General features: G+C 35.5%; 1 long non-coding RNA gene across 1 annotated transcript; it reads left to right on the forward strand.

Annotated features, from left to right (window-relative positions):
* The first annotated feature begins 10,751 nt into the window (after positions 1 to 10,751).
* Positions 10,752 to 12,734, forward strand: LOC107019079. Its single transcript, XR_001456739.2, has 2 exons — positions 10,752 to 11,474; positions 11,573 to 12,734. It is a non-coding gene; the product is annotated as an uncharacterized LOC107019079 (long non-coding RNA).
* Positions 12,735 to 14,096: the final 1,362 nt, after the last annotated feature.

The raw sequence follows: 14,096 nt of genomic DNA on the forward strand, positions 1-14,096 counted from the left end.
CAAGGGAAGATTATGAAATTCATAGGATTTAAACAACAAAATGTGCAACTATGTTTTGAATAAGATAAAGTTAAGTTAAGGCATAGAGTCACTAATATATTCTATTTATTCTTTGAAGATCAAGATCAAGAGAATATTGAGATAGATCTAGTAGTGTTGTGAGGTTTAAAGATAGCAAAAAACCTAAATTTTGTGTCGTTTGAATTGTTAGATGTCGCCAAAAGTTCATGGAGGTTACAAAAAATGGTTGGAAGTCAATAGAAATGGATTAATGTAATCCAATCTGGCATTCCTTGGAGTTTTTGTAGGTTGTCGAATGTCCGTAGAGGTCTCCATAAATGGCTGGAGGTAGCCAAAAATGGGCCAAGGACACTTGAAATGGTTGGAAGTCGCCCTATTTGGTCTTTACTTGACCGATCTGGAATGGATCTTTACTAACCACACATTTTGGAAACAACAGTGGTGCCTACATGTTTCTCTTTTTTTGTAAATGATTTTTTTGAGAAGTGAGAAGTGAGAAGTGAATTGGTGAGAAATCCTATTATCCGTTCTAGTTTCGATTTGATTTCTCTATATTTGGTGAAACTCTATAGTTCACTTTAATTAGTGAAACTACTTCTATGATTATCACTATTTCTACTTTTTTCTTAAAAAATAACACTCCCTCCATTTAAAAAAGAACGATTTCATTTTCTTTTTAGTATGTTTCATAAAGAATGACCTCTTTTTCTTTATAACATTTTAGTTTCGGCTTTCCACGTGACACATTTAAGGTCACATTATCAAAGACAATTTTGTACATTTGACCTAACTTTAATTTAGGACCACAAGATTCAAAAGTCTTTTTTGTATTCTTAAACTCCGTGTCAAGTCAAACCAGGTCATTCTTTATGAAACGGAGGAAGTAATATATTTCTAATTTTTTTGTGTCTTTCATATGAAAGTTACTCATACAAAATACTAAAAAATAAACATATTTATAAAAGTTTTGGTTTCTTGTTTTAAACTATTTTTTTCTATAGTGTTGAGTTGGGTCATTTTTCCATTGAGACAACTTCCGTTGGTTGTTTGATTCATTTTACTGAGTCTCGAAATACCATTTTTTGTGGGGTAGTAAATTCATTTTTCACGTGCAGGATTCCAAATGAGTCCCAAGGGTCTGTTCAAAATTTGATGTTTGTTCCAAGCTGTTGATGAACTCACTCCTACGATATGCCTGCCCCACCAGAAAAAGCAAGTGATTTTAGTAGGAAGCCACAATTACAGAGTCTTGTCGCTTTGGCGTCATATATTCCACACAGCACCAAATAGTTTGTAGGGATTGCAATCGATGAGTGTTTGAAGTCCCTCTTATTTTCAAAACCCTCTTATTTTCTGCACTTTGTTCTTGGGAAGAGAGAAGGTGATTTAGGGTATTCTTTTACTATTTTTTCATTAATTTGTTTGACATAGTGATACGCTCAAATTTACTACTCGAAACGAAGTAAAAGCGATCGCATCAAATAAAAAACTCAACTAGTGAGGTTAGGATCGTTCCCACGAGTAAAATGGTTCAGACTTAACTTTATTCTATTATTACTTCTATTTAGCCTATTATTTCCCGAAAACAAATAACTAAAGGGGGGTTTTGATTAATGAAAGAAATTAGCTAAATTAATGTAAACAATTGAAAGATTCAAGTATTGGATTTAAATCAAGTAATGAGAGTAACTAGGGCGTAAGTGTTCCCCAGGCTCCTAACTCGGTAATTCTAGCTATAACATTCCTTTCCTAGTATCTGTCATGCAAAGTGATATGTTAGGTATCTCTAAATCCTTGGTCCGACATCTAGAGAATTTCACTCTGCATCTTTGTCCGGCTACGTGTGTTGCTTTACTAAACCTTATCTTTACCTCATATTAAGCATCATATTCGATATTTGACTAAGTTGTTACTTCGTACCAACTGACACTAGCCTATTAGAGAGTATTCAGTAAATCTATGTTGATAATTCTTTCCCTATTATCTACCTCCTTGGCCGACAAGTAGCAATAAGGCGAGTTCTAACGTTCGCCGTCCGTTAAAAAGACTTCTAAGCAAAAGAATTATCAATACATGTAAGACACTATTCAAGAATCGTTATTTTAGCTAGGTTTTACCTTGTTATTTACCCATGGTTCCCACAACCCTAGTTATGGATTTTAGTTACCCATGCTAATAATCACACAATTCATAATAATAATGTAAGAATTCATGCACTTACTTTGATGAGAATGAACAAAATCTAGATATTTACTTCAATAAATCACAAAACACCAATAATCGATTCCAGAAAATTAATATCAAATCCAAAAATCGAAAGTTCAATACTAAGACAATTTAACTGAAAATTATCCAAGAGTCTAACTCCAAAAAAGAGGTTTTTCGGACTATTTATAGAAACAAAACCTAATAAAAGATGGAAATCTATTTAAGGAAAAATCTGCCCAAAATGCGTCTTAGTCGATGACCCTTGTGACGGACCGTCGTGGTCTTCGTCACTCCATACTTAGCTCTTTTACTGCTGCTTTTCTTCATCAACTCTGTGTTGCCCTCGACGGACAGGTGTTACGGAGCGTTGCAAGCACGATGATCCATCGAGGGCCTTCGTTCCACGACACTTAGAATCTTCTGAAGTTGGTACTGGACTACTCTCTATTAGCATTGACGAATGTGCAGGACGGACCATCGTGGCTATGACGGTCCGTCGTGAGCTTCCGTGGTCCCACACTTGGTCAGAATTCCCTAACTTCCTTTAGAATCCATTATTTTCTCACGACGGTTTACCCCTACGGACCGTCATAGTCACGACGGACCGTCGTGGGGTCTGTAGGTGGTCAATTCTGCATTTTCAGCTCAAAATCTTCGCGTTCTCCTTTGGAAAAATTTCCAGGAAATAAATAGAAAACTACATATAAATTCTATACAAAAAGGCTTTAGACATACATTTAACTTAAGTAAATGGTTTTGAAAGTACCATGAAACCACGGTACATCAACACCCTCAACTTAAATTCGTTGTTTGTCCTCAAGCGACGCACTATGACTCACTATAACATCTTTGTACAAGAGTATCCATATTTTAGCTTTCGCAATTGTTTGGCTATCAATCCTTATTATTCTCATTATGTTCATGCATGCTATCACTATTAGGCTTGAATTATGCGGATCAGACCATGACACAAACTCACCACAAACTGACACCTATCCTCTTCGATCTCTCACCTAGGTATGAATTTTTCCGATATTGCAACTAGTGTCCTCACTTAAAAATAACATCCTCATTTTTCACATAATGATTATAGTTTGAGTATAAGGATTACTTTTTAACACTCACTCTCATAACAAGTTCACAACTCATTTACACATATTGCCATAGGCTTGCCCTTATTTTCACTACTTTAAGTTCATCATAACAACTCTTAGGATCATTATAGGACTTTCTAAGCTTGTAACATAGGCTCAGGGTCAGGTAGGGTATATTTAGGTATATTTTAGTGACTTGTTGCCCTCCTTGACATATTGGCTAAGCGTCCTACCTTTTTATCATTTTATTTCGCCCTATTTCTCAATTTTCTTTCACCTTGCTATTCTCCATTTCTTCTCCTTATGTGTAAGTGACTGTTCTCTTTTCTTGTGTTTATTTTGTTTTTACTCTTGAGTTACTGTTTTGTTCTTTCTTTCTCTTTATTCTTTCAACCCCACTTTCTAGAGTATTCCTCATAACAGCCACCCTCAACTCATGGCTTCGCCATGAGTCAAGGTTCACAATACCCAAGATTGGGTCAGGGCCATGACAAGGTTGTTTTCTACATTAGCCACCCTCAACTTATGCTTTTCCCATAAGCTGAGGTGCACATGTCCAAGGAGGGACCAGGGCCGACACATTGTTCCTTGAAAAAATCAGATGGGGTGAAGAAGAAAGATCTATTTTAAACTCAAATTATTTGTATCAATAAGGGATTACTTCATTTGGTTTTTCTGTTATTATAGGCTAAAGATTGACTATTTCGAACAAGGGCCTATGATTATTTCCTAACTGTCTATTACGACTTACTTTTAGCAGGACTAACCAGGCAAATTCTAGCTCACTACCAATGGTGGAATATTCAAATTTTCCTCACTCTCACTTGACATCTCATTACTCTACTAGATTATCAGACACCTAGTTTGAATCTTAGATTTAGGGTCATGCTGTCGTGTATCTCTATGTCATGCTTAGAGCCGCACATTTATCAGTTACTATGCCTAGTCATGCATCATTTCCATTACATGAGGATATCATTTCTTTTTTAGCCATCATGCTTCAGAGTTATACTATGTACACAAGATATAGACATATGCCGGTTCAACAATAAAAATAATCATACTCTTGTGGAAAAGAACACATGCAAGAAAACCCCAAAAGTGGATCTTGAGTTGGGCTACTCAGACTTCACCCTAGCACTCACTTTCCATTTACCCCACCCCCAACAAAAAGATATGAAATTATCCCCAATGCATAAAAGAATCTAAAATAATAGAGTGGTAGGTGAAGCAAACCTGAGGCGCAAAGCGCCGGCGATCAACAAGCTGGTGGGTTCGATGTCCCGTTTATGCGTTTTGACGCAATGAGTCCCCGTCGATAGTCCGTCACAGGCTCGATGGTCCATCATGGGGGTCCGTCATGCGTGCCCTAACTTAGAAAAATTTGAAAAACATACCCTGGGCATGACAGATGCTTGAGATGGCCCGTCACAAGCGTGATGATCCGTCGATGGGTCCGTCGATGGGTCCGTCAGACCAATTTTCTGCAGATTTTTTGGTGATGTGATACCTGCAAATTTAATACCCATTAAGCTATACTTTTTGTATTTTCTGGACATTTTTTTGGACACGGACCCTAAACTATGCTCTAGCCAACACTTGTAACAAAATGAAAACAAATATTTAGACGGGATGTTTCAGGAAATAAAAGCAAAGAAAATGCAACTATAACTAGAAAATCACGAAAAACCTATAGTTGGCTAAAGGATGCATATTGGGTCGCCTCCCAACTAGCATTTGATTTAACATCGCGGAAATACGTAGGCCACTTGATTACTCAGACTTCATCAAGATGGTATGCCTCGATCACTTCATTCGCCATTTCAGCGTGCCCCAGATAGATTTTGATTCGCTGTCCGTTCACCTTATACCTCACACCCTCCTTGTTCTCCAACTCAACCGCTCCGTGAGGAAATAGTTGGGTGATAATGTAAGGACCAGTCCATTTGAACTTGAGTTTGCCCGACAACAAACGCAACCTAGAATTGAATAAAAGCACCAAATCCCCAACCATAAAATCGTGTTTCTCAATCTTTTTGTCATGGTACTTCTTCATCTTTTCTTTGAAGAGGGTTGAACTTTCATAAGCTTTCAGGTGAAATTCATCAAGCTCATTAAACCAATTTAACCTCTGTTCAGCAGCTTCATTCCAATCCATTTTCAATTTTTTCATTGCCCACAAGGCTTTATGCTCTAATTTAACCGGTAAGTGTCAAGTCTTCCCATATACAAGTCGGTATGGGAATATACCTATGGGAGTATCATATGCTATCCGGTAGGCCCAAAGAGAATCATCAAGCATCCTTGACCAATCCGTTCTACTAGCATTCACTGTTTTTGACAGAATCTGCTTAATCTCTCTATTTGACACCTCAACTTGCCCACTAGTTTGAGGATGGTAAGTAGTGGTCACATTATGGCGAACCCCATATTTATCCAATAATCCCTTAAACAATCTGTTGCAAAAGTGGGATCCCCCATAACTAATAATAGCCCTTGGGGTGCCAAATCGAGAAAATATTTTTTTTTCAAGAACACGGTGACACTCTTCCCTTCATTATTTGCGAGTGCGATAGCTTCCACCCATTTAGACACATAATCGACCGCTACTAGAATTTACTTCATCCCATGAGAACTCACAAAAGGGCCAATAAAGTCAATACCCACACATCAAATAGCTCAATAACAAGAATGGGATTTAAAGGGAGCTCTTGCTTTCTCGATATGCCACCATCTCTTTGGCATCCATCACATACCTTAGCGAACTCATGAGCATCTTGGTGGATAGTTGGACAAATAGTAGCCACATTGCAAGATCTTGTGAGCGGTCCGGATACCACTATGATGTCCACCTACGGGTGAAGAATGGCATGCCTCCAAAATTTGATACGCTTAAAGGTAATCTAAAAGCCATTTTCTCTGGCAGCGGCGCCAAAATTTGATACGCTCAAATTTACTTCTCGAAACGAAGTAAAAGAGTTCGCATCAAGTAAAGAACCCAACAAGTGAGGTTGGGATCGTTCCCACGAGTAAAATGGTCCACACTTAACTCTATTCTATTATTACTTCTATTTAGTCAATTATTTCCTGAAAACAAATAACTAAAGGTGGGTTTTGCTTAATGAAAGTAATTAACTAAATTAAAGTAAACAAGTGACAGGTTCAAGTATTGGAGTTTAATCAAGTAATGAGAGTAACTAGGGCGTAAGTGTTCCCCACAGGCTCCTAACTCGGTCATTCTAGCTATAACAATCCTTTCCTAGTATCATGCATCCAAAGTGATAAGTTAGGTATTCCTTTGTCTGGCATCTAGAGAATTTCACTCCGCAAATTGGTTGTGCTACGTGTTGCTTTACTAAACCTTATCTTTACCTCATATTAAGCATCATATTCGATATTTGACTAAGTTGTTACTTCGTACCAACCGACACTAGCCTATTGGATAGTATACACTAAATATATGTTGATAATTCTTTTCCTATTTTCTACCTCCTTGGTCCGACAAGTAGCAATAAGGCGAGTTCTAATGTTCTCCATCCGTTAAAAAGAATTCTAAGCAAAAGAATTATCAATTCATGCAAGACACTATCCTAGAATCGTTATTTTAGCTAGGTTTTACCTTGTTATTTACCAGTGGTTCCCACAACCCTAGTTATGGATTTTAGTAATCCATGCAAATAATCACACAATTTATAATAATAATGTATGAATTCATGCACTTACTTTGATGAGAATGAACAAAATCCAGAATTTTACTTGAATAAATCACAAAACACCGATAATCGATTACGGAAAAGTAATATCAAATCCCAAAATCGTAAGTTCAATACTAAGACAATTTAACTGAAAATTATCCTAGAGTCTAACTCCAAAAACAAGGTTTTTTGGACTATTTATAAGAAATAAAACCTAATGAAAGAGGGAAATCTATTTAAGGCCCAAAATGCCTCTGAGTTGACGACCCTCGTGATGGACCATCGTGGACACGACGGACCATCGTGGTCTTCTGTCGCTCTATACTTAGCTCTTTTTCTGCTTCTTTTCTTCATCAACTTTCTGTTACCCTCGATGGACAAGTGTGACTGACCGTTGCAAGCACGACGGTACATCGAGGGGCTGCGTTCCACGACACTTAGGATATTCTGAAGTTTAGTACTAGACTACTCTCTTTTAGCATTGACGAATGTGAAGGACGGACCGTCGTGGCTATGACAGTCTGTCGTGAGCTTCCGTAGTCCCACACTTCGTCAGAATTCCCCAACTTCCTTCAGTAGCCATTATCTTCTCACGACGGTTGACCCCTACGGACCGTTACAGTCACGACGGACCATTGTGAAGTTCGTAGGTGGTCACTTCTGCAATTTCAGCTCAAAATCTCTGCGTTCTCCTTTGGACAGAGTTCCTGGAAATAAATAGAAAGCTACATCAAAAATCAATACAAAAAGGCTTTAGACACACACTAAACTTAAGGAAAATGCATTGAAAGTACCGTGAAACCACGGTACATCACATAAGTTTGTGAATTACTCTCTTAACTTGTAAAATAATTCTTAAGTCTTAGAATCTAGAGGGTTACTCTTGGTGGAGGGTTTTAAACTTTCATTAATGATGTAAAAAAAACCATGTGGGGTAGAACGATCATGAATTTTCTTGGGGTTTAGGATTTTGTTACACTGTGGGTATTGTTAAGCCATTATTGATTGATTAATTTATTTCCATTATTATTTATACCAAGAATAAGCCAAGGTAATTTTGAAAGGTAAATTAGCTTTCTTTGAAGTTTTCAAGGCTTGTCGGCGATGGTTTGTTATTTTCCAAAGTATGTAATCTAAGTATGTTAATTGTTATGTAGATGATTTAAAACTACGAAGTCAAAAGGACAATTCAAGGAAGAATATTTTAAACAAAGGCCAAAAACATTGAAAAGAGTAGAAATCACTAACCTAATGTTTGCCTAATCGAAAAGAGAATTGCCCAAATGGTTGAATCTCGCCAAAATGGACATTGTTTAATGTCCAAGTTTCAAAGTAAATTGGTAAACCCAAATGTATCACCGAAAGTAACAGATCGAAGAGTAAAGTTGAAGGTTATCTTAGGTGCACAAGGTGATATTCGGCAATTCACTGAGCATGAAGAGCGTATTCCATCGAGTTTTCACATTTAAGTTCAAACACCTCAAGCTAGAAAAAGACGAGTTGAATGATACAAATGGTGATCCGTCGAGTGAGTTTGGTGAGCCCGACTAATGATACAAACGACGATTCGCTGAGTAAGTGGAGAACACTCTATTTGGAAAGTATGAATACTTGGGAAGTGAGAGAAAATAGATCTATCTTATCTTTTATCAATTTTACTTTTGGAACTGTTAGAAAGAGAACTATTGAGTATTGATATTAGTGGTGGGGTTTACCATTTTGCTCTTGTAACCAACAATTGAAAGTTGAATCAAAGTAGTGTTAATTATCATTGCTTAATCTCATTGCATCAATGACTACTATCATGATAGGTATAGTCCTTGTATTTTTTTTGTGATAGGTGGTTAAAATCCGTATTTTTATGGGTTTGATTATTAGGGTGGGTCTTGATTTAAATTAGTGGGTTTGTTGTATTTGGTGTTTTGGGAAAAGACATAAAGTGACGCTTAAGGTTGTCCTGAATTTTCAAAACGACACTTTAGCGCTGCATATATCTTAGTACCTCCTAAACAATTTCGAACTTATATTATTACATCATTTTTCAATCACTTCCTAGATTTTAAAAAACAAGTGTTATCACCCATCAATCGTTATGTGACACATGTTAATTTAATTTGAAATACAATTTCTCTCAGACTATGTTCTTCATAAAAAAAGTTGGATTCCGACTATGATATAGTAAATTGATGAAATCTGATTGTAATTGTTTTGATAATTGGAAAACCATTTCCTCAGCTGGTGTAACCAGAAACTTTCCTTGTTAACGTTAAAAAAAATGTCAAAGATATTTCTGATTTATTCTCGAGAAAAAGGAGAGACAAAGGACATGTATTTTTTTTGCATTCAACTGTAATGTTATCATTAAAAAAAAGAATCTTTTTGAAGTGATTTATTTGTTTGTTTTAAGGATTCCTGTTTTAAGTTGGTCCAAATAAAAAACAAACTTGTAATGTTAATTTAAAATTTTGTTCACTATTATGTATATTAAGTCTCTGCTTATCTCAGGTGATATGTCGTAAGTGTACTTATATTGTGAGAAGTGTGAACATGTCATTGTTTCAAGACCTGGGGTAACCATTGGAGGAATGTGTGCTACACATTGCTCTGGTTCTTTAGCAGTGAGGTAATTGCTCTGAGACTGTTTCCATGGTGTTAATCTGATCATTGCATTTGCTGCTGGAAAATGTTATTTAGTTATATCCAGGTGCCTTCAGCATTTAACTCCTCTCCCTCTCTCTCTCTCTCTCTCTCTCTCTCTCTCTCTCTCTCTCTCTCTCTCTCTCTCTCTCTCTCTCTCTCTCTCTCTCTCTCTCTCTCTCTCTCTCTCTCTCTCTCTCTCTCTCTCTCTCTCTCTCTCTCTCTCTCTCTCTCTCTCTCTCTCTCTCTCTCTCTCTCTCTCTCTCTCTCTCTCTCTCTCTCTCTCTCTCTCTCTCTCTCTCTCTCTCTCTCTCTCTCTCTCTCTCTCTCNGTGTTGTGGAAAATCTTAAAGCTATACTACGATTAATTAACACATCATGTGGCATCCAAGGGTGTGGACAAGTGGTCAATGAAGTGGATTGAGTACAAGAGGTTTTAGGTTAAAATTCGAGTAGAGACAAAAACACTAGGTTATGTATCCTTTCGTGTTAATCAACATATAACAATTCTGTCATTATTTATCATGCATAAACAATTGTTTCATTATCATCCCACGTAGCTAGTAGGCAATCAAATGATCCCACTGATTTTGTATTAATGTATAGAAGGGTCTACTACATTACCAGTGTTAAAATGTTTTAATATGATGTTGACACCAAATTTCGGTCTGATAGTTTTAAAATTAATACATTTTTGAGTATTTTATTTTAAATAGTTCAAATTACATGTTTTGTCATTTTAATGAAATTTGTTGATAATCATCCTTTTTCCTCGAAGTATTAAGATTTTTATCGGTTTTTATGTTTATATTATTTTGTCACAGCCAGACGTTCAAATATTTGTTAGCACTTTATAGAATTTTGTTAAATTTCATTTTTTTATTACGTTTATTACATTTCTTCATATTCATTTTATTTTATTTTTTTCTGTTACAATGTTAATATTTATTTTTATATTCTACGCAATCTGAAAATTCATTTAAATTCGAATACAATTTAAATACTCAGATATTTTATCAATCGACAAATTTTGGGTCACAACCTCAAGCCCATAACTTGGGCCAATAGTTTTCAACTCTCTGTATATGTAATAATTGGTCCATTAGATTTTTTTTAGTGGTGAATACATTTTAGAATTGGGGTTCAATTTAAAAAATTATTTTACTTTATTTTTATTATTTTTTCTACTGTTCTTTGCTTTTCCGTCAACTTTCCGGCGACCAGTCACCACCCAACCCCACTGGTCAACCCTCTTCTCTTTTTCTCTGTTTTCGATTGGCTCCAAGCCAAAGCAATAGCACCATCAGACTCCACATTCCGACCGGCAGCAAAATCCGGCCAAACTACCCTCATTTTCCCCTTTTTCTCCGACCAACAAACCCAAAAAAGAACTCCCATCCCCTGTATCTTGTCTTCTCCAGGCGAGAAACAACCCAAAGACCCCACCATTTCCGACCACCGGACCTCCATCACAAACCACCAGATCTTTTTCACTGCCACCTCCTCCCAAACCCCATAGCCTCCCCTTCCTCCGTTCACTTTTCCCGACCACGACTACCAATAACCAACAATAAATGACCACCAAAAGAGACCCCAAACCCACCAGTTAGCCGACCACTTCCCTCAACCTACGACTCGGCCTACCGGAGCTAAACAAACCAAACCCCCTCGCCCTTTTCCCTTTTTATTTTTGTTTATTTTGCAGGTGTTAAATCTCCATTTTCCTAGCGAGATCAGTGAACCAGCGAGCTCCGATTTCAATTGAATTCCACCATCTCTGCAGACAGTTGAAAACAACAACCAATTTGTTTCTCTTTTGAGTAAACTTCTTCTTCTCTGATGTCTCTTTGGTACTTTTATTTAGTGCACTCTTTCCTCTTCGTTTCTTTATTGTCATTTTTCTTCGAATGGTTTGCAGGTCTTGGTGACATTTGCTTGATTTCATTCTTTATCGGTTTGTGTTTGCTCATTAATTGTTGTTTGGCTTTCATTTTTGGTTAACTTTTTGTGATTACAATAGTTGTATTATTATCTTTGTTTATTCTCTCATAGTTGACTTTATTGATTTTTTTTGTTGATTTAATTTTTAGCTTTTAATTATTATTATAATTATTTTTTTGCTTTATTCGTGTAAGCTTTAACATATTGTTGTTTATGATTTATTTTATTCACATTGTTTGATTGACTAAAATTTCTTGTTTATTATTGCCATGTTGAATTATATTTATAATTTAGTTGCTTTCTTTTTGTAAGTATTTATATTCTATAATAAATGTTTTGTTTGGTGCTATACCTCATGTTATCTTTTATCATTTTTCTTTACCCTATTTCCAGTGGTCTGTTGGTTTGATAGCGCTAAGCTACTGTTAGTAATGTTTGCTAGCTTTCATTATTATTGTTATTAATTTTAATCATATTTTAGTTGTTCTTTATTTACTATTCAAACTTGATGTGTTGTTAGAATAATTTAGTTATGGTTGGTATTATTTTTTGTTATTTTATATAGTTATGTTTTTGAGATTGTGGCATATTATTCTACCTTATCTAATATAGTTTTATGTAATTTGGTGTTTTTAAGAAAATTAATATTAATTGGCCAATGAGATAACTCCCCGTCGGTTTGGGAGTCCTCCCCAATATTAAAGATGGAAATTTTTTAGTTTTAGTTCATATAACTTGTTTGTTAAGATTGTTAAAATGGCTGATGAAGAAATTACCGTTGATTTAGAAGGCCTCCCATGTTAATAAGACGGGTTTTTATTTTTAAGTTAGTATTTCATATATTCAATTTATTTATATTTATTTATTACTAACACTTTTACTAAGTGTGTTTACAGACAACTAAGACTTACTTCCTTGAAGCTATTCGAAAGGAGTTTGAATTATATTTTCAATTCATTATTATTTTGTATATATCGATGTTAGGCAAAGCTTAGGGAGATATTATTGTTTTTATTTTATTATTTATATTGCATGTTTATTATATTTGTACAATATTTTATTTTCCTCCTCAATTTGAAAAAATGAATAAAGTCGGGAACGACATTTGTGGATTTCGAAGGGTGCCTAATCCCTTCCCTTCGGAATAACTTGAACCCCTACCTAGAAGTAAATTGGTTTCGTAGACTCTCTTTTAAGTTACTTAATTAATCGGTTTTCTAAAAAATTAGGTGGCGTCTCCCTTATCCCTTTTTAACCCTTTAGTACATTTCAATATTCGTCTAACTAGTTCTTTTTTTAATTGAGTCACCTTTTCCAAAAACTTTTAAAAATTTGCCAAAGTTGCGAAATTGGCTTCGAAACATTTAGTTTTCGAAATTTGATCGTAACAGAATGACGACTCTGCTGGAGACATTACAGGTTCTAACCATTCTGGGTTTATTTTTTTCAAATTGAGGATACTATTCTTTATTGTGTTATTCATTATATCTTGTATATTTTGTTGATTATTTGCATATCATATTCATTATTTATTGTATATTTTCATTGCATTTGATGACATAATTTCCGTCAAATGGCAAATAGAATGCATTAGGACAAAGGCGGTTACGTGGCTTTCCACGACTATCCTTCAGAAAGCACCTTCGAAATTCTTTGAAGTGATAAAAAAAATAGTTGACTTGCGTTCATCCAACGTTATTTATTATTCTTCATCCCGTAGTTTGTCCAACTCGGGTAAACAGGTCTCTTTTTAAGCCCACTCTTAGTCATCTATTGTATAACAAAGCCAAAACCTCGTATTAAGCATGACGCTCAAGAAACATTTGTATAACACATGCACTCATTGTTTGTATATTACGTGATATATTTGTTATACGTGATGTATGATAGTCCATTATTTCAAAGTCACTCTTGCTAACCTAATTTTAGAATATTTATAATTTAAGTCCAATCTTTTTCAAGATTAATTGTTGGAAGTACGTTTGACCTGAGTTTTGCTTCAACGGGATACGTAGGCGCCATTAAGGCTCGGTCATCTTCCCCTAAGCTTTCCAAAATTTTAAAACAGAAATTGGGGCAAATTTTTTGTGAAAATCTCCAAAAAAATTTCAATGGAGATAGTTGTTAAATACCGGAGATTTGTTGAAGTTGAAACATGGGCAAAATTTTTAAGGAATGACCTCAAAAATTTCACCAACGTTGTACACCACTCCAGAATTTATTAGACTTCACTCCGAGTTGGTTCGTATATTTTGCATTAATTTTTCGTACATGATGTAATATTCATTGTATGTTTTTTTTATTTATCTAATATACCACTAAAAATATTGTTTTAATTCACATTTTTTTTGTGCTGGGTTGTCCGCCCTTCAATGTGACTCATTCATTTTTTACTTTTGTTATTTTTATTTAGTTGTTAGAAAAAAAAATTGTGGTTAAGTTAGGGTACTCTGCTGATACGCTCAAGCTATACTTCCCTAAAGAAGTATGAATGGTAGTAT

The sequence above is a fragment of the Solanum pennellii genome, chromosome 5 (assembly GCF_001406875.1).
Source record: "Solanum pennellii chromosome 5, SPENNV200".
Taxonomy (NCBI): Eukaryota; Viridiplantae; Streptophyta; class Magnoliopsida; order Solanales; family Solanaceae; genus Solanum; species Solanum pennellii.